We start from the raw sequence: 22,109 nt of genomic DNA, 5'->3' as shown, positions 1-22,109 counted from the left end.
TCTCTTGGTGTAAGGATCGTGAACATTTGTCGACTGCACAGTGGAAAAACGTTGTGTGGAATGACGAATCACAGTAAACAATGTGGCGATCCGATGCCAGGGCGTGTTATGGCGAATGCCCCTTGAACGTCATCTGCCGACGTGTGTAGTGCCAACAGTGAAATTCGGAGGCGGTGGTGTTATGGTGTGGCCGTGTTTTTCATGGAGAAGGCTTGCACTCCTTGTTATTTTGCGTGGCACTATCACAGCACAGGCCTACAATGATGTTTTAAGCTCCTTCTTGCTTCCCACTGCTGAAGAGCAATTCGGGGATGGTAACTGCATCTTTCAACACTATTGAGCACCGGTCCATAACGCAAGGCCTATGGCGGAGTGATTAAACGAGAGTAACATCTCTGTAATGGACTGACGTGCATAGAGTCCTGGCCTGAATACTCTAGAACTCCTTTTCGATGTTTGTACCAGGCCTCATCGACCGACATCGATACCTCTCCTCAGTGCAGCACTTCGCGATGAATGGGCTGCAAGTACCTGGTTGAACGTACGCCTGCGAGCGTTGAAGTCAACACCATATCAAATTCCAGCATTACCGATGGAGGGTGCCACCAACTTGTAAGTCATTTTCATCCAGGTGTCCGGATACTTTTGGTCACATTGTGTACTTCCTATCATAATTCCGGAGGCGGAGGACGGGAAGTTGCCTTCCGTAGCCGTTTTGGTACGCCTGCGAGCGTTGAAGTCAACACCATATCAAATTCCAGCATTACCGATGGAGGGTGCCACGAACTTGTAAGTCATTTTCATCCAGGTGTCCGGATACTTTTGGTCACATTGTGTACTTCCTATCATAATTCCGGAGGCGGAGGACGGGAAGTTGCCTTCCGTAGCCGTTTTGGTCGGGCGTCTCTGCCATTCTAGGTATCGGAAACCGACACAAACGAACCTGTGTCTCAACGGGCGTAGCTTTCATCATCGAGCTGATCAGAGAGCTAGGCTGTGTACAATAATACAGTCAGGACAGTTTCGGACAAGGACCACTACGCTCCGGGGTGAACCATCAGACGGGGTCTAGGAGAAAGACATAATCTGTCCGTGACATTAGGTTAACGCTGTTGACGATACCAAGACACTGCAATTCATCCATGCCAGGAGGCCCAACACACATCGCGGCTTCAATTTTTCGGTACAACAACGAGTAAGATATCGAGAGTTGTGTGCAGGCGAGGAACCAGACTGGTCTTCCAGCCATCCAGGAAAGTAAGAAGTGTTGTGACCTATTAAAGTCTACCTCGTGAGCAGTGGAAAACTTATATAATTTTTAGTTCTTCCTCGTTACCCAAAGAGAACCTCAAGAGATAATACCGTCTGGCTACGTAACACCCATACAGTAGTAGCTTCGTAAAATTACTAAAGAAAGTCTACATTACGGCCAAAAGCAAGCAACACCAGCACTGCTTAGTATAGCCAATTATTTTCTTTCCTTACTGAGAACACTGATGGGCAAATGCTCACAGAACGAGGTGGGGCCGTGGTTAGCACACTGTACTAGCATTCGGGAGAACAACGCTTCAAACCAGCGTCCGGCCATCCACATTTAGGTTTTCCCTAAATCGGTCGCAGGTCCGAATCCTGCCTCGGGCATGGATGTGTGTGAGGTTATTTAGGTTTAAGTAGTTCTAAGTTCTAGGGGACTTATGACCTCCGAAGTTAGGTCCCATAGTGCTCAGAGCCATTTGGACCATTTTTTCCCCTAAATCGCTCCAGGCAAACGCCAGAATGGTTCCTTTGAAATCGCAGGGCCACTTTCCTTCCCCATCCTTGCCAAAATCCGAGCTTGTGCTTCGTTTCCTTGATGTTGACGGGACGTTATTCCAAGGTATTCCCAATTTTATTTTTTCCTTTTTTTTGTGCCAATGGGCACATCATATACGTAACTCGACCTATTTTATCAGCAGTGTGGAGGCCCTCCTTGCAGATCGTACAGACAATTTAGTTAGCTTTGATGTGGTATACGTTTGAAAAGATCTGTCTCGCGCTAACTGACAAAGGGAATTGTGGTGGTTTTATTGATTCGCAGGTCAATCTTACAATGAATCTGGACATGTCATGATATGATGTTTTACGAGGGGCAGACGTAACGCAATACGCACTAACATATACGTACTTGTAGGTCTCGTTTGAAATGCTGGAAGAGGTAGGTGGGCTTGTACTTTATGTATTCTCGTCCTTGAATACGCCTGAAGTACGTTATGGAACCCACGGAAAACGTAAATCAGGACGGCTGCATGAAGAATGGGGCGCTACACTCCATTATACACGCCCTGTCTACCTGAAATAGCTACCTCGTTCGGTTTATCCATGGATGTAGGTATGTGTGTTTAATTTTGTGTACCTTACACATCTCCTGCTAACGTACTGGGCCAATTTCAACCAAAGGCGGTACTACATTAATGATAAGTGTAGCACATGTGAAGTAATAAGAACGAAGTTGGAAACTTGAAAATTTTTAGGTGTTTGTATCGATGACGATTTAAATTGGAAAATGCACAGTTCGTAACGGCTTAAGAAAATTTGTTCAGCCACATTTGCACTTAGAATCACTACAAAGCTTGAGGAGAGACCAATCAGTACGTTTGATATGGTGTTGGCCTTTTATTCAATAATAGCAGTTGGAATAACGTTGTGGGGTAGCTCATTTGTCAGGAAGAGAGTCTTCAGTGGTCAAAAACATACTGTAAGTGTAACGTATCATGCACACTCTCGATTTTCCTTTAGACAACTGTTTAGAGATTTGGGCATTCCGGTTACTGCTTTACAGTATATTGATTCCCTCATGAATGTTGTAATAATATTCCACTTCAGTTCAAAATAATCTACGATAATCAAGCAGAAGAAAAAACGTCATTCATTACTCCAGATTAAGGCAGCCTTTCTTATAAAAAGAGGTGCAGAACGCTGCAATCTTTTTTTAAATTTACGCAGGGATATAAAATGTCTGATAGACAGCAATTAAAACTTGAAAACTAACTAAAAATGTTTAGCCTTGACAACTCCTTCTGTTCCGTAGAATAATTTCTATTAGCGTAATAGGTAAAAATGGGGGTTATGAATTACTCGCATCCGTAGATTCAAAAATGTTCAGCATGTAGCAAAATTTAAAAATAGAATTTTAGATGTTTATGTTAAACGACTCATTACATGTTATTACGATTTATCGTGCAAATGATTAGTGAACACTGAACTAATTAAGTAAATATTCCTTAGTGACAGGCAACAATCGCTGTGGTGGTAAGAATGACATACCTACCGTAGATCAGGAGATATGTCATAAACAGTGAGATGTGTGGGAAATTGCCATATCACGCAAGAAACTTGAATTTATTGCTTCTGTGATATAACTCCGCTGACAATAATGTTCGTAGACAGTACCCACATATGCCGCTAAATGCATCTATAAAATTATGTTACCACATATAGTTCATGAAATATGTAATGCGCCGTGCAGATTAGATTGACTCCTCGTGCCACAGCGGACAGATTAGAAAAAATCCACCTTTTAAATCCTGGTGTACCCAGTCCAATTGACAACGAACAATGGATGGTACACCGCACTGCATACGATGGGACTTGTCGGAAAATCAGTTACTATTTGTTAGGCGAGATAGTTTTTAACATGCTGTCCAAAAGCGAATTGGGGTTATTTCGTTTATAACGAAAAGTTCACCAATGACATAGCTAACGGCTATCTCCGAAAGAAGAGTGCCACTGACAAACACAATACCAAGACACAATACTAATTTTGGGCCTGATGGCTGATGTTAAATATCGCAATTGAAAAAGTTTTAGGATAACGCATTTGACAGTTATTAACAAGAAGAATTCCAGAGTTCTTACGATAACCAACACCTATGACACTAGTTTGGCATGCATTAAATAAATAAAACTACGTTGAAAACTGAGTATGCTATCCTCGCTAGCATGCAACTTTCCATAGTCCAGAAAATAACAACTAACGTAGATACCACGTATCTACATCACTCTCCGATCATTATGATGGAACATACGCTAATAGTAATCGACTGATATGAAATTATCCAACCGCTCTATTCATTAAAAAAAACCACATCTTTCAACACTGCCACAACGACGTAACGTTTAATTAACATTAACAATAGCATTCATTATTATTTACTTTTTGCTTCTCTCGTACCCTTACTTTTCCTAAAGCCAAACTGATCGTCACCTAGCGCATTCTCAATTTTCTTTTCCATTCTTCTGTATATTATTCTTGAAAGCAGTTCGATGCATGAGCTGTTAAGCTGATTGTGCAATAATTCTCTCACTTGTCAGCTCTTGCCGTCTTCGGAATTATGTGGATGATGCTTTTCCGAAAGTCAGATGGTATGTCACCATACTCATATACACTCCTGGAAATGGAAAAAAGAACACATTGACACCGGTGTGTCAGACCCACCATACTTGCTCCGGACACTGTGAGAGGGCTGTACAAGCAATGATCACACGCACGGCACAGCGGATACATCAGGAACCGCGGTGTTGGCCGTCGAATGGCGCTAGCTGCGCACCATTTGTGCACCGCCGCCGTCAGTATCAGCCAGTTTGCCGTGGCATACGGAGCTCCATCGCAGTCTTTAACACTGGTAGCATGCCGCGACAGCGTGGACGTGAACCGTATGTGCAGTTGACGGACTTTGAACGAGGGCGTGTAGTGGGCATGCGGGAGGCCGGGTGGACGTACCGCCGAATTGCTCAACACGTGGGGCGTGAGGTCTCCACAGTAAATCGATGTTGTCGCCAGTGGTCGGCGGAAGGTGCAGGTGCCCGTCGACCTGGGACCGGACCGCAGCGACGCACGTATGCACCCCAAGACCATAGGATCCTACGCAGTGCCGTAGGGGACCGCACCGCCACTTCCCAGCAAATTAGGGACACTGTTGCTCCTGGGGTTTCGGCGAGGACCATTCGCAACCGTCTCCATGAAGCTGGGCTACGGTCCCGCACACCGTTAGGCCGTCTTCCGCTCACGCCCCAACATCATGCAGCCCGCCTCTAGTGGTGTAGCGACAGGCGTGAATGGAGGGACGAATGGAGACGTGTGGTCTTCAGCGATGAGAGTCACTTCTGCCTTGGTGCCAATGATGGTCGTATGCGTGTTTGGCGCCGTGCAGGTGAGCGCCACAATCAGGACTACATACGACCTAGGCACACCGGGCCAACACCCGGCATCATGGTGTGGGGAGCGATCTCCTACACTGGCCGTACACCTCTGGTGATCGTCGAGGGGACACTGAATAGTGCACGGTACATCCAAACCGTCATCGAACCCATCGTTCTACCATTCCTAGACCGGCAAGGGAACTTGCTGTTCCAACAGGACAATGCACGTCCGCATGTATCCCGTGCCACCCAACGTGCTCTAGAAGGTGTAAGTCAACTACCCTGGCCAGCAAGATCTCCGGATCTGTCCCCCATTGAGCATGTTTGGGACTGGATGAAGCGTCGTCTCACGCGGTCTGCACGTCCAGCACGAACGATGGTCCAACTGAGGCGCCAGGTGGAAATGGCATGGCAAGCCGTTCCACAGGACTACATCCAGCATCTCTACGATCGTCTCCATGGGAGAATAGCAGCCTGCATTGCTGCGAAAGGTGGATATACACTGTACTAGTGCCGACATTGTGCATGCTCTGTTGCCTGTGTCTATGTGCCTGTGGTTCTGTCAGTGTGATCATGTGATGTATCTGACCCCAGGAATGTGTCAATATAGTTTCCCCTTCCTGGGGCAATGAATTCACGGTGTTCTTATTTCAATTTCCAGGAGTGTATTATACACACCAACGTGAATAGTCGTTTTGTTGCCACTTCCTCTAATGATTTTAGAAATTCTGATGGAATATTATCTATCCCTTCTGCCTTATTTGACCGTAAGTCCTCCAAAGCTCTTTTAAATTCCGATTCTAATACTGGATCCCCTATCTCTTCTAAATCGAATCCTGTTTCTTCTTCTATCACGTCAGACAAATCTTCACCCCCATAGAGGCTTTCAATGTAATTTTTCGACCTATATGCTCTCTCCTCTGCATTTAACAGTGAAATTCTCGTTGGACTCTTAATGTTACCACCGTTGCTTTTAATGTCACCAAAGGTTGTTTTGACTTTCCTGTATGCTGAGTCTGTCCTTCCGACAATCATATCTTTTTCGATGTCTTCACATTTTTCCTGCAGCCATTTCGTCTTAGCATCCTTCAACTTCCTATTTATTTCATTCCTTAGCGACTTGTATTTCTGTATTCCTGATTTTCCCGGAACATGTTTGTACTTCCTCCTTTCATCAATCAACTGAAGTATTTCTTCTGTTACCCATGGTTTCTTCGCAGCATCCTTCTTTGTACTTATGTATTCCTTTCCAACCTCTGTGATGGCCCTTTTTAGAGATGTCCATTCCTCTTCAACTGCGCTGCCTACTGCGCTATTCCATATTGCTGTATCTATAGCGTTAGAGAACTTCAAACGTATCTCGTCATTCCTTAGAACTTCCGTATCCCACTTCTTTGCGTATTGATTCTTCCTGACTAATGTCTTGAACTTCAGCCTACTCTTCATCACTACTATATTGTGATCTGAATCTATATCGGCTCCTGGGTACGCCAATGTTTGTAAGTGTCTCAGTTGCAGGACAGCTGGACATACTATCTCAATGTGCCGAAAGCGCTTGGCCGCAGAAGAAGCAAAAGCGGCAGCTAACGACAATGATAATTCGACACCCAGTTAAAAGTCAGCAGCAAACAAAATAAATTTCTAGCCACTAACTTTTTGTCTCATATTAATTTTTATGGTACAGATTCCTCGATTTCGGACTCTGGCACGACACATCATACTTCACCAAATAAACTGCATGTCGCTACATTCGAAAAGTTTCCGATTGGACAATGTGTGCTGACAACTGGCAAAGAAGTTATTTTTGCACATAGAACTGGCAGTATTCATGTAGAAATATTCATTAACTAAAGGTGGACACCTGCTTTGCTTGAAAATGTCTGCTGTGTACCTGACGTCAGACACCAACTTTTCTCTGTCTGCCAAGCTAAAAAACGTGATTCAACTATAAGCAAATACATTTTGAAGCAAAGCACGTGTCCACCTTTTGTTAATGAATATTTCTATATGAATACTGCCATTTCTATGTGCACAAATAACTTCTTTGCCAGTTGTCCGCACACATTGTGCAACCGGAAACTTTTCGAATGTAGCGACATGTCGTTTATTTGGTGAAATATGATGTTTCGTGCCAGAGTCCAAAATCGTGAAATCTGTACCATAAAAATTAATATGAGACAACACGTTAGTGGCCAGAAAATGTGACTTATGATAACAAGGGTCTTATCATTCGGCGACGTAGTTAAATAGTAGCAACAGGAGGACTAGTTGGTCCAGTATACATTATGAACAAGAGACTCTGTCCTCCGGATTCACAAGTAATGATTAACTTAGCAATTTCATAAGAACAGATGAAATGTTGGCATGAGTGACTCAGTCATCAACATAAACATCATGTACTCGATGTTGAAATGGCTCTGAGCACTATGGGACTTAAGTACTTTGGTCGTGAGAACTTAGAACGACTTAAACCTAACTAACCTAAGGACATCACACACATCCATGCCCGAGGCAGGATTCGGACCTTCGACCGTAGTGATCGCACGGCTCCAGACTGTAGCGGTACTCGATGTGCTCCCTCGTTTCGGTATATCAGTGACATGCCCTGGTACCAAACCGTTTTGTGATGAATGTGTTCTTGGCAAATCCCACCGTAAATTATTTAGCAATAGCTCTTCATTTAGCGATAGATCGTACACAAACTGTCGGTGAGTTGATCAATGCAACGCTAATGGACCCAAGTCTGTTGCCTCTATAAATGGTTTCCTTCTCTATGTAATTATCAAAGATGAGTATTCTCGTTTCATTAGGGTATATTCCATGAGGAATAAATCTGAAATGGCTAGCAATTTGAAACCTTTTTGAAGGAGTGTGATGCTGTTGGTCATGAGGTAAAAGTGTTTCGGTATGACGATGGAAGAGAGTTTAATTGTAACATGCTACGCTACGGTCGCAGGTTGGAATCCTGCCTCGGGCATGGATGTGTGTGATGTCCTTAGGTTAGTTACGATTAATTAGTTCTAAGTTCTAGGCGACCTCAGAAGTTAAGTCGCATAGTGCTCAGAGCCATTTTTTGTAACATGCTAACTGCTGTGCTTCGAGAGTACTGAGTTTCGCCTTACGAGTCCAGACAGTGCTGAGCAAAATCGTGTTGCTGAACAAGCAAATTCACATATAGTTGAATCAACTCGAAAATTGTAACGTCTAGAAAGTAACCTAAATCATTTTGGGCTAATGCAAGTGACACATCGGTTTTCTACACAGTCGTACTGGGAAGTCAAGTGTTGAAGGTAAAACACCTTTCGAATTGTGCACTGGCAAAGTGTTTGACAGTTTTAACTATTGTCAAAGAAATTTCGATCTAAGTTCGCTGACAATAGCTACGTGAATGACGAAGATGGTTACAAAGTGTGGGGTCCATCAAAACATCGCGCGGTGAAATCACGCAGTGTTGAATTTCAACCAGAAAAGCTATGTACTACTAGAAATTCGGTTGAATTGGAATTTAATTCCGTACCTGACGAAACAGGAGAGAAAAGTGAGTCTTCTGTTGATCAGATTGAAACTAGTGACCTTGACCATTCGAATGAATTACCAAACCGACGTACAGTTTGTGAAATACGTCCCCCATTAAAATATAGTGACTACGAATTAGGTTAGCAGCGTGATGACTCTCAAGCAGCAAATATATTACTTTGTCTGCGAAAAGCAATCGATGCAGAGCCTGCACCAACGAATTTCAACAAAGCTATGGAAAGTAGTAATTCCAATGAATGGTTTAATTCTATGAAAGAAGACCTGAAGTCATTTCAAGAAAATGATACCTGAGACTTGGTAGAATGACTGAAAGAAAACGTTTTTCGATAATCGATAGGTACTCCGTATGAAATATAAATATGATGGATCGATTGATAGATGCCGTGCTTGCTAGGTCGTGCGTGGTTCGTTTCAACGTGCCGGACTTGATTATGATGAAACGTTTAGTCCAGTTGCTCGTTATGACACTATTTGTGCTGTAATAGCGATTGCAGCAGAAGAAAATTTTAAACTTGGTCAGGTCGACATTAGAACTGCATTTTTACATGGTAACTTCGGTACAGAAGTATACATGCCTCAGCCAGAAGCTTTCGATGACGGGTGAGGTCGCGTTTGCCGTCTCAAGAAATCATTGTATGGACATAAGCGATCACCTCGATACTGAAATAATAAGTTTCATTCATTCATGACAAGAACCGTCTTCATTAGTCCGACAGCAGAACCTTGCATTTACATTCGACAAAGCAAAACAGAAAAGTTGCTGATTGCTATTTATGTCAATGATGGACTTATCGAAGGAACAACTGAAAGTGCGGGGAATTCATTTTTAGATGTGTTAAAATCTTAGTTCAAAATAACAGTGGGATCCATAGACTCGTTTTCAGGTATGCAAATAGAGCTACAAGAATCTGGCTTCTTTATTTCACAGCGACCATACACAGAGAAGATTCTACATGGTTTTAACATGGCTGATCAAAACCATTAAAAACTCCTTTCATTAATGAACAATTAGACAGTGAATATAGCAATACTCTTGACAACAATGTTCCTTTTTGTTCGGCTATGGGATCCTAATGTACCTGGCATGCTCTACTCGTCCAGATCTCTAATGTTGTTCCAAAAGCTGCTCAATCTATGGTTAAACCCACTCTCTCTGTCCATCTCCTACATCCCTCTACGTATACCCTTTCTTCACCTATTCCTCCCCCTCCCTCGTTTTGGGCCTTGTTTATTGGTGTTGCAAACTCAGATTGCGTATTAGTATTATAATATCGTCAAAGCTCTAAATACAACCCTACTGTTTCCTCGGAAAAAAATTGTGATGAAGAAAATAAAACAGCACATTGTTCTTCTTACAAACTTTGTCTAACGGACATATCGTGATATTAAAAAAGTATATCTAAGGTACAATATGGACGTAAGTACCATGTTTCGGTATTCGGAAGTGAACGTGGGTGTCTTACTGTCTTAGTTAAACTGACCGAGAGGAAGAAAACAAAAACACACATTTTCACTTCATAGCAAAGCACGACGTTTTCTTTCTCGCAGTAGTTTTTTTTTGCAGAATCCATTACACTGTTATTTAAAAAAAAGTATTATGAATGTCATGCAGAGCTTTGAAGTAAATTGGTCAAGAAATTCTCGAGGTTTTTGCTAATAATTTGTCCTTGTGCAAAACAATGTTTATGAGCGTCATGTAAAACTTTGAATTAAATTGGTCAAGCATATCTCGAGGTTTTTGCTAATAAAATGTCCGTATTACGTGTTATATAATGTAGAATAAATGGTTCAAATGGCTCTAAGCACTATGAGACTTAACATCTGAGGTCATCAGTCTCCTAGACTTAGAACTGCTTAAACCTAACTAACATAAGGACATCACACACATCCATGCCCGAGGGAGGATTCGAACCTGCGACAGTAGCAGCAGCGCTGTTCCGGATTAAAGCGCCTAGAACCGCTCGGCCAAATGTAGAATATATAGCCTGTGTGCGTTTGAGTGTTTATTAAAGCGGCAAGTAAAAATTAAAAGAAAACCGATGAAGATCTTTTCGAGATTTTTAGATTTTTGGTCTCAACTTTTTCGCTTTCTGTGTTAAATATGCATACATCATAAGGAACCATATCGGCATTTGACTGAAGCGATTTAGGGAAATCACAGGAAACCTAAATCAGGATAGACGGAAGCGCGTCTAAACCGTTATGCTCCGGAAAACGAGCCCAGTGTGCTAACCACTGCTCCAGCTCATTCGGTGATCCATGTAGGTTTTGCGTGTTTCCCCAAAAACACTGTTACGGCACTTGAACTATCGTCCCGCAATATCAGACGGTTTACACTGCAATTGACTCAAACACTACTGTCGCCGCTCACTACATTACTTGAAATGCTATCATCAACAGTCAGCGCGTATGCCACTGAACACACATCCTTCACGTTATGGCACCGTTTCCACCACTTGTTAACCAAACCTAGTAAAATCAGACGCGTATTCGAATGCAACATTGTGTCAAAATTTCAGAGAAGTGCATCAAAAACTTTCGGAGATTAATGACTTCGAGTAGGCGAATATTTCCATTATTTACGTATATAGATGAGCTGACTGTGTAATGTAAAGTAAAAATTCAATTAAAGAAATATTGAAACTACTGCACAGCGTTTCCGAAAGAAACTATTAGCTAAGATACGTATTCTAGAGGATATGCCTGTAACTTTCATTTGGAGACCACACTGCAAATATCTAATGCTTAACGAACGTAAACTGAAGTATCACTAAACTCATGAAACAAGAAAAACTCAGTTAACAATTGGTTGGTTGAGTATTTATTGGAAATGTATGTGCCCTCTTTGTAAGCCTGAGGCAGTATACGACTCAAATTCGGAAGTGCAGTTCTGTAAAAATCGTCTGTACTCATCTATTAGCTGAAAAAGATGCTACTCGAATCGACTTCAAACTTTAGCATTCTGACTGAACGGCCCTTATTGTGCATAACTTCAGTTTTAGCAGGCAATGACAATCTGTTGTTGGAACTTCTCAGCTGCCCCAAAGTCAAGAAATAATCAGAGACATGCTACGAGGACATACGATCACCGTACGCTGCGTCCCCTCTAAATGATACGTACAGAGATGCTACTGGGCAGACAAAAGAGTCAGGCAAAAGATTATTAAATTAGTACAGTTTCTCGAATAACTGAAAGTCGGAACGGATAATGTGGGCGACGCACAGAATTATCTCTCATGGGAACATCGTATATGCCTGCCGGAGTGGCCGAGCGGTTCTAGGCGCTCCAGTCTAGAACCGCGAGACCGCTGCGGTCGCAGGTTCGCCTGCGTCGGGCATGGATGTGTGTGATGTCCCGAGGTTTGTTAAGTTTAAGTAGTTCTACGTTCTAGGGGACTGATGACCTCAGAAATTCAGTCCCATAGTGCTCAGAGCCATTTGAACCATTTTGAACATCGTATGATTTATACATGCCAAGAAACATTCTTTTATCAAGAATTTATCACAATTTGACAGCCCTAGCATGTGCGCCGATTTTTCCTATTCATAGGACTATTCAGAGAAAACCTGAGGCAAGTTTTAACAATGTCTTGTGGGAATAACGCTCCTCTCTCTCTCACTCACTCTCTCTCTCCCTCTCTCTCGCCGGCCGCGGTGGCCGAGCGGTTCTAGGCGCTTCAGTCCGGAACCGCGCTACTGCTACGGTCGCAGGTTCGAATCCTGCCTCGGGCATGGATGTGTGTGATGTCCTTAGGTAAGTTAGGTTTAAGTAGTTCTAAGTTCTAGGGGACTGATGACCTCAGATGTTGAGTCCCATAGCGCTCAGAGCCATTTGAACCATCTCTCTCTCTCTCAAGGTTTCCCTTTGTGTTCACTGTGCTTTCTGCGTATCTCTGAGAAGTAATCAGCGTTTCTTTAAATTCTACCTCATTGTCAATTAGATTTTTTAATATTCGGCATGGCTCACAGCGAGAAACGATCAAAGACGGTTTACAAAAGACTTCTTTTCAAAATACAAGGTTTATGGATTCTGATATATTCGGTATCAGAATTTACGGACTCTGATTTACTTTGAATCAGAATGATGTCCACATCCAAATTTCCATAGGAATCAGAATAATGTCCAAATATTCATCGACGACATTTTATGTGTATTTACAATCAAAACAAGTTTCGTGTATTGCAATAAAATTTAATTCTCTGTAATCAGGCTGCAAGGAACTTAACAGAAATACTCCGCTATAATATATAAAACAACGTTCCAACAACGTTGTGCAACTTTTATCTATGTATAATATACCTCTAGTTATCAAAAAGTGATCTGCGTACTAACACTAATCTGAATGGTCTTACTTCAGGCGCTGTTAGGCTAGAACTATATCAGTTTCATCTCCGTAGTCTACTTTAGTAATGAGTAAGGATAAATAAGTATTCATTGACCTGAAGTTAGAAATTTCAATTATAACTCAGTGAGTGCCGCTGATATACTACTCCTCGAACGCGATAAGGTAGCAAAACTTTATTCGCCAATTACTGGTCGTAAATCAGTGATTATTGGCTTTAAAGGGCACAACGAGAAATGCATTTATTCTGAGAAACGGCCAGAACTTTACATTCTTTACGTATATTGTTCTATGCTTTCATATCGCACAGAAAGACAGGATAATTTCTCAAACAGTCGAATGGTTTTAAATCACAACGGCATTTTGTAAACCGGAATTAATTAATCAGTGATCAGAAACAAGTCTGTTATAACAAAAATAGCATATTTACCACTTTCATGAAGCTAAGTAAAAGAAAGAAGATATATTATTGTCATTGATATTGTACTTCACTGAAACTAAATTCTTTTCCAATTGTATACAATTAACTACGCGCTAGATTAAATGGAGAATAGTTACATGGCGTAAACATTGACTTAGAGTATCAGATTGAAATCACACTGACGTAGATTAAGGGTAATAAATGTCTAACATTCTTAAAACTACTTTCACAATATAAATCAAGTCATTGTTTTTAATGAAGTAGTAGAACTGTAAACTATCCTAGGTTCTCTTGTAAAGACAAAGGTCGTGACATAAGTAAATTAACAAAATATACTTGTTGTAAGGTATAAAGTGACAACTGAATTAGATAGTGTAACTGCAGTGCTGAATGTAAACGTTTTAACAAAACCTAGGTCATGGATAGCACCAACAGCTTCTAGCACAAGTTAATTGTACAAGTCATTGAAAAAAAAAAAAAAAAAAAAAACAGCTGACAGACACCACTTTGGCAACGGTGGCTTTCAGGTCAGCGCGTGTGGGATGAGTTATTACGAAGCGGAAGCAAGCATACCTATCCTCATAAGGCCATACACTTGGTAACAGTGACGTCACAGCTGGTAGAGTACAGCCCATCAGCAGTAGTTCCTCTGCCGGCCAGAGTGGCCGAGCGGTTCTAGACGCTACAGTCTGGAACCGCATGACCGCTACGCTCGCAGGTTCAAATCCTGCTCGGGCAAGGATGTGTGTGATGTCCTTAGGTTAGTTAGGTTTAAGTAGTTCTAAGTTCTAGGGAACTGATGACCTCAGCAGTTGAGTCCCATAGTGCTCAGAGCCATTTGAAACACTTTGAGTAATTCCTCTCTACAATCGCCAGGCTTTATTTGGTCGAAAGCTAGTGGCTGCAATCCCGAAAAGGTTTTATCCAATGTTACCACTGCAAGGTTTACATTCTTTCATTAAGGAACCATATTAGCCGCACTGCGGGATAAATAACATGTATTGCTCAGTGATACACAAAATAATAGTCTCAAGGGTCATCAATGACTTTTAGTTTCATGTAAAGCGATATCTGATGTCTGTGTGTGTGGTGAAACCATTCTGCTGGTAGGAATTTTACAGTAACTGAAATCTGTGAAAAACTCAATAAAATAATATGACTATAGTCAGAGAATGTAGATGAAGTGCAGGACGCGTTTTTAATGACGATCTGCGACTGAGGTAACTTCTATATTGACCATAGGTGCTGTGTTTGCATGGAATAATTGGTTCTCTGGGCTGGGATTCGCCCACCCGTGTCTCCACTTCCCTGGGATCACGAGGTGGACACAACACCATCGTGCTAGACCATCCATCTGTATCATTTGTGATCGCTACCCGTACGATTTCTATTATCCGCAGAGAAAATTATAATGATATTTCATATCAATTTGGATATTTCTGTTGAGCACTGGTTTTCACATCTGTTTCTCATATCGCTGAAGTGGATTTGAGGGGCAGTTGGATGTAATTGTTTGTCGAGAGAGTTCGGATGGAAAATGCTGATAGTAAACAATCATTCAGATGGGAACGATAACTTTGTAATACCATCGTGTTGTTGTAGAGGTGTGAACTGGATATTGTCACCGTATTTCACTTCCTACTTGCATTATTGTTGCCAACAACAATGGGAAATTTGACTCTATACATACGCAGGCATCACAGCGGCCTACAAACTTGCGAACCTGACACGCAAACGATATCAAATATAAAGACTGGAAATAGGCTTCGAGGCACAAGCACATCGTGTATGATCCATGAAAGAAAACTGTGCCCCAAATAAACACTGATTCCCTGACTGTCAACTTCCGAAATGTGTTTGGATGCACCATGTGGAACATCGATTCTGCCTGCAATCAGGGAAATTATTTCTAGCCATAAATAAGTGTTTGGCGACACAGTGAGCAAAGTCTAAAACAGAGGCACGGAAAGAGGGCACATTAAACTTCAAATGGAAGTAATAGGATCAGAGATGGAGTGGAAATTCCTATACAAAAGGCATGGGTAGAGAAATAAACATTTATAGAAGAACTGTCCTGACTTCAACCAATTTTCTGGAACTCCGAAAAACTAATTCTAGAGTGCCGAACAAGAATTCCAACGCCTCTCATTTCGATTTAAAATCTGTATCGTAAACGATACACTACGTTATCACTAAGGCAATTGAATGCTTAGTTCAGAACTTCTACAAAAGATTCGAGTAGCTTTCTTTTTTATTTTATTTATATACTTATCTTTCAAGTCGTCTGTTTTTCGATTTATTTTACGTTTTCGTCAGTATTTTTCCTAAACTATGCTAGTCCTTTCATCTGCACGCGATTAAATGCTACATCCTTGCATACTATTTAGTATCGGAATACGCAGACACATTCATTCAGAGCCACAACATTCAAAACCTACCAAAATGATACACTCATGGGTCTGGTATTTATGTGTCACACATTAAAATAGGGTTTCCTTGTCAATCATAAAAATTCAGTTACCATAGTCTTGTCATAACGCAATGAACTTCCGTTTATCTAGAAGATAACTTCCGATGATAGATACACAAGTCAACTCAACGTAAACAATGTTAAATATTTCACAATTGTTATTCTTATTAATTCCTTACTTTGTATTACTTTACTGGACGGTTCTCATGTTGCCCCAGTTTTTCTAAACGAATTCACAACCTCTGCAATCGTTATTCTTTTCATTTTATTATGTTTCGTTTCCAACTTCTACACAATAGAGTAAGGATAGCGTTTGTTGTCCGTCGTCCTAAGCTACTATATATGAAACTTCCTGGCAGATTAAAACTGTTTGCCGGACCGAGACTCGAACTCGGGACCTTTGCCTTTCACGGGCAAGTGCTCTACCAATTGAGCCACCCAAGCACGAATCACGGCCCCTCTTCACAGCTTTACTTCTGCCAGTACCTCGTCTTCCCAACGCAATTGTCGGCTCTGTTTGTTTCATTCCGCGGCAAACAAAATAACTATACATCTGTTTGTAAAATCATGTGCTTGACTTAGCACATAAAGACCAAAGGAAGACTAGGATTATAAACAAAAAAACATTACAATAGAATAATGAACAATACAATATCAGCGAAATCAACAAAAATAATAACTCTATTTGATGCACTAATTTCAATGGCGTTGCTCCTATATACATCAAGAAGTGCAGTGACAGTGGTGTTGGAAAAGGTTTTGGCTTCGCAAAGATTGTTTTGAGGCTGCGATATAACTGACAGAGCCCACAGATTTTCAAATAAATGTCACTTCATTTGGAGGGTTTCATTTAACCACAGGAAATGCTTTCCATTGATCTTATGGGTTTAATCTTTTCCATGATGCTTCAAGGTCTCTCGATCAACAAAGAGAAGTGCTTAAAAGTATGTTCTATCACTAAAAATAAACCTTCAGCTATTTCTGCAAGAACATTTGGAGAGTCATTGTTGTGAACCTTAAGAGTGAGCCTACAATGAAACACATACTTCGAGCGAAATCTGTAGCCGATAGTAAACACGCTTAGCTCTTAAAGAAGCTTTAAGAATTGTACGGCGCAGCAGATGTTTTCCCTGTAGACCTAAGGCAGCCTTACTACAGGAGGGCACCGTTTTTGTGGGCGGTCGTTGGAGAACAAATGGCTCGTAGTAGCTCAGGGCGCTAAAGCGGATTGATGTCGCACTCGGCCGTGCTGTTCCTCTGTTCCAGGTGGGCGAACGGCAGAACGCCGCCTTCTCCAGAGCCATTGGCTAGATTTAAGGCGCGGCCCGTTATCGGTACTTGAAAACAATGGAGCTACATAGGCGGCACAAACTTCTTCCGTATAACTTCCTCGTTACTCTCACACAGAAGTGTCTCTGACGTTCGCGGTTTCACTGCTTCTCGTCTACCTTCTTCAAAAGCGACTCGGTAGTTCAGTGTCGGATACAGTATAACTTGTTCAAAACGCAATCACCTGGGGCTAAAATACATTTCCTAATTGGACAAATTTCCGGATTACACAAAAGTAATTGAAATAAGTAAAATTTTCAAGTATCATGCACAAAAGTACAGTGAAAATATTTAGTTATGCATATACTATATTTATGTACCTTCACTCCAGGCCAGTAGATGTTCATTTGCTGCATATTGTAGAAGAGAATACGGGACTATTACAATAATTAATAAATAACACCGCATTTCTATACTTTCACTCGAACTTAAAAATCGGTTATTATTATATGTACATAAATATGTACATGTTTATTTGCGTTACATTTCACTTTTTTCACCACATATCAAGGAGGGAAACATGTTTTAATTTCCTGTTCAAAACTGTTTACTCTAGGCAATTTTTTGCACCATACAGTAGTTCCAACATGTTGCGAGAATTTGTGTGTGCTGCAGATTGCATAATATCGTCAATACATGCAATGGCTTCTTCAGGTGTATTAATTTTTCTAGGGACATCATTTTGCCTATCTTCTTCTTACTTTGTTTCCTCTTCATTATCCTCTGTGTAGCGAATTTCTATTAAATCTGTTTCTGAAGTGAAACTGGAGTGAGCTGACAGAATGCCATCACTTCGAATGTAGTCATCTGCACTACATGAAATGTTTCGCATTTACATTAATTCAGCAATTGCTGCTGCATTTTCTTCAACTCCAAAGGCCACAGAAGCGTCTTGTTCTTGACCCATAACCCCGACATTGTTTGAGCATTTGGTGACTGTTTCTGGTTTTATTTCCTTTACAACCAACCCAATCCAAATTACTGCATCCAGGACGGAAAAGGACTGTGCAAGAAGAAGCGCACTTTCGGCTTCTAGAACGCTAAGATAAGGAGATTGCATCAGAATCCCATTTAATGACACTTCAATGTATAAAATGCCCTCTGGTCCATGGGTTTGCGAGGCAGGCTGGAACCTTAAGGAAAGCAAACCATTTCTACGTGTGATAACGTTACTTTCGCGTGGCAGGTAGCATTGTCTAGGAAAAGAAGAACCTGGCAACTTCTTTTGTACGTTTTGGCATTGAAAGAGCCCAGCCATTCTTCCATAAGACAACTCACAATCCACGCATTTTTATTGCTTCGCCATGTGACTGGAAGTTTACTGACGTGTATGTTTTTGAAACAACGCTGTTTTGCAGCCTCTCGAATCACCAGTGGCACTGCACCTAACGTGTTTCCACACAGCAGAACAGTGAGTCTTCCCTTGAATATTTTTCAGCCGGTTCACTTTCGACATCGAATTGCTAGCAATTATAAGGCAGCACGCGATAAAACAGTCCCGTTTCATCGGCACTGAACACGTATTTCGGATCATAGTTCACAATTAAGTTGGACAGTATTGTCTCCCATTATGTCACTACACTTTCCTGCACATCCTTACCTTCCTCAGACACTTCATTCCGCACGATGTTGTGCATAGCTTAGAAGTTCTCCAGCGAACCTTTGGATGCCTTAAACTCCCGTTATTCCAAGCTCACTCGGCAACATGGGTCCAGATAAAGATACGATTTTTGCCCTTACACTTACGAACCATTTCCACACTATTTCGTAAGTTTCTTCATTTCCGGCCATCTTCGCCTGTCTTTTCGTCTGTCCGTTCCCTTTCATCCACCTTATTCTTGACTCTTTAAGTCTCATAAATTTGTTTTTTAACGCATTTGAAACGCGACGTAATTTCGCACACAGAGAGTTTGTCCTTGTCGTTCACCTGGGTTAAATTCATCTTTTCGGTAAGTGTTAACGACACATACCGTTTCTGCGACATCATGTTACTGTATCTGTTAAACTGTTACTAGTCGTCCGCAGACCGTGGTCGTGCGGTAGCGTTCTCGCTTCCCACGCCCGGGTTCCCGGGTTTGATTCCCGGCGGGGCCAGGGATTTTCTCTGCCTCGTGATGGCTGGGTGTCGTGTCATTTCCTTAGTTTAGTTAGGTTTAAGTAGTTCTAAGTTCTAGGGGATTGATAACCTAAGATGTTAAGTCCCATAGTGCTCAGAGCCTATTTGAACCATTTGTTACTAGTCAAATGAAACTGGCGGAAAATAATGGTCTTTCTGGATAAAAACCATTGTTTAACGGAACAATATCCACCTCTTTCACTGCGCACATTGGGGCAAAGGGTTGGTAGATGCGCAACAGTGTTTTCGTATGCGCTAGCGTGCGTCAATAATGAGGAAAACGAGAAAGCCGAGAAACAGAGCGCTGACGAAAGAACCGTTTCCTTTGATCTACTGTACCAACACTGAGCGTAACTTAACTCTCTGTTGCACAGAGAGGCGCGGTTTTAGGTCTGTTCCAGTAGCGCCGTGGTGCGAAGGGCCTCGTTTACTGGTTTTGCGCCGCTGAAGGGGAGTTGGAACCCTCTATCCCGACAATGTTACACTTAGTGACTTCGCTTCCCTGTATTTCAGGAACCACTGTAGCTATTGACATGAAACGTGTGCAGGACATTAAACTGTATATTACTGAGTCTACTGAACTACAATAAGTGTAATTCAGGCACTACTTTCGAAAATACTATTTTTTAATTACATGGTTAAAATTTTGTGTTCTTCCTCTGCACGTTATTCTAGATAATTTGAATTATACAAAACATTACGTTCTTCTTTTACTTCAGTAGACTCAGGATAAGTATATTATTACTCTTTGCATATTTGAAAATTCTACTCGAAGCGGTTTCTGATTTATGGAAAAATACAACAGAAAATGTAAATTTTCAGTAACGGCTTCTAAAGAATCAAAAAACTGTAACTCGTTTAATATATACGTAATTTTTTATTTTTATTCACTCAGAAGCACCCTACACCGTACTGTACATCATCCTCTTGATCTTTTTCTTCTTCTTTCTGGACTCCTTAGTGACCAAATGTGTTGCATACTATACATTATCAATGCGAACGTTGTCCATCTGTTCAAGTTCTCTGATGCAGTTTGCTGCAGGATTAATTCCCGTATGCTCTAGCACTTTAACCCTAGAAGTGTTTCCATAGTTGGAAATAGGTTTTCTGATATCCATGACTGCTGCTGGGATGGAATGTTTAAAGCTATATGAAATGTTTACGTACTGGGCATTGCGCTAATTGCACTACGAATCAGGTCCACGAGAGCAAATGTGGTGTACTGATTTTTCGTCAGTTGACAGTCTGTGGAAGAAGGTAGCCCATACTGCCTATTTGATTTTCTACAAATTCTCAAAATTGTTTCTAGTGGCCATCCCATAATACTGCTGTAGTTCATCTATCATTTTGTCTGCCGGTCTGCCTCTTATGGTTTAACCATCTGAAAACTTCTTGTCTCTCAAACTTTGTTTCAAGTTCCTGAACCTGGTGCTCATCCTCTTCTGGACATGACCTTTGTAACTCAGCCTTCTATATAAAAAGTTACCGATTTTATTAGATCCTGAAGTAATGTATATATATACAGGGTGAGTCACCTAACGTTACCGCTGGATATATTTCGTAAACCACATCAAATACTGACGAATCAATTCCACAGACCGAACGTGAGGAGAGGGGCTAGTGTAATTGGTTAATACAAATCATAAAAAATGCACGGAAGTATGTTTTTTAACATAAACCTACGTTTTTTAAAATAGAACCCCGTTAGTTTTGTTAGCACATCTGAACATATAAACAAATACGGATTCAGTGCCGTTTGTTGGATTGTAAAATGTTAATTACATCCGGAGATATTGTAACCTAAAGTTGACGCTTGAGTACCACTCCTCCGGTGTTCGATTGTGTGTATCGGAGAGCACCGAAATACGAAGGGATCCAAAGAGAACGGTGATGGACCTTAGGTACAGAGGAGACTGGAATAGCACATTCCGTCCACGTGCTAACACCTTTTTATTGGTCTTTTTCACTGACGCACACGTAAATTACCATGAGGGGTGAGGAACACGTATACACGTGGTTTCCGTTTTCAATTACGAAGTGGAATAGCTTGTGTCCCGACATGTCAGGCCAATAGATGTTCAATGTGGTGGCCATCATGTGCTGCGCACAATTGCAATCTCTGGCGTAATGAATGTCGTACACGCCGCAGTACATCTGATATAATGTCGCCGCAGGCTGCCACAATACGTTGTTTCATATCCTGTGGGGTTGTATTCACATCACGGTACACATTCTCCTTTAACGTACCCCACAGAAAGAAGTCCAGGGTTGTAAGATCAGGAGAACGGGCTAGCCAATTTATGCGTCCTCCATGTCCTATGAAACGCCCGTCGAATATATATATATATATATAATTTGGAAAATTGGAAATTTTTAATGATATAAAAATCCGGAAATGTGAAATATTTTGAATTTAAACTCGCATAACTGCCCTTGTACAGTCATGAATAATTGTAGTATTGTATTTTACGCACTATAGTATGAATTATTAAGTATGTTCTAAGATCTGCTTTCCGTTTCCGCTTTAAGCGTGTTTTGCTTGATACAAAAACCAGCAAAGAAAAGTGCACTGAATGCGTCGGGACTGAAATGCTTGTACGGTTTGGGCAAATTTCCAAATTATACACGTGCCGATCTGAGCAGGTTTTACTGTATTTTTCAGGCATTCTAAACTGATTCTCGATTTTGGCTTCAGTGACCACCTAGCTCATAGTG

The 22,109-nt window shown here is 41.4% G+C and overlaps 1 protein-coding gene and 1 non-coding gene across 2 annotated transcripts in view; both read right to left on the bottom strand.

The window, feature by feature from the left end:
- LOC126342597 (uncharacterized) overlaps nt 1-22,109 on the bottom strand; it is a 746,980-nt gene that overhangs the window by 65,594 nt on the left and 659,277 nt on the right. The window lies entirely within an intron of this gene.
- Trnas-uga (transfer RNA serine (anticodon UGA)) lies at nt 16,320-16,394 on the bottom strand. Its single transcript has one exon. It is a non-coding gene; the product is annotated as a tRNA-Ser (tRNA).

Source organism: Schistocerca gregaria, chromosome 1 (assembly GCF_023897955.1).
Source record: "Schistocerca gregaria isolate iqSchGreg1 chromosome 1, iqSchGreg1.2, whole genome shotgun sequence".
NCBI classification, from domain to species: domain Eukaryota; kingdom Metazoa; phylum Arthropoda; class Insecta; order Orthoptera; family Acrididae; genus Schistocerca; species Schistocerca gregaria.
The sequence above is the reverse complement of the archived record's forward strand: the minus strand, read 5'-3'. Positions and strand labels throughout refer to the sequence as shown.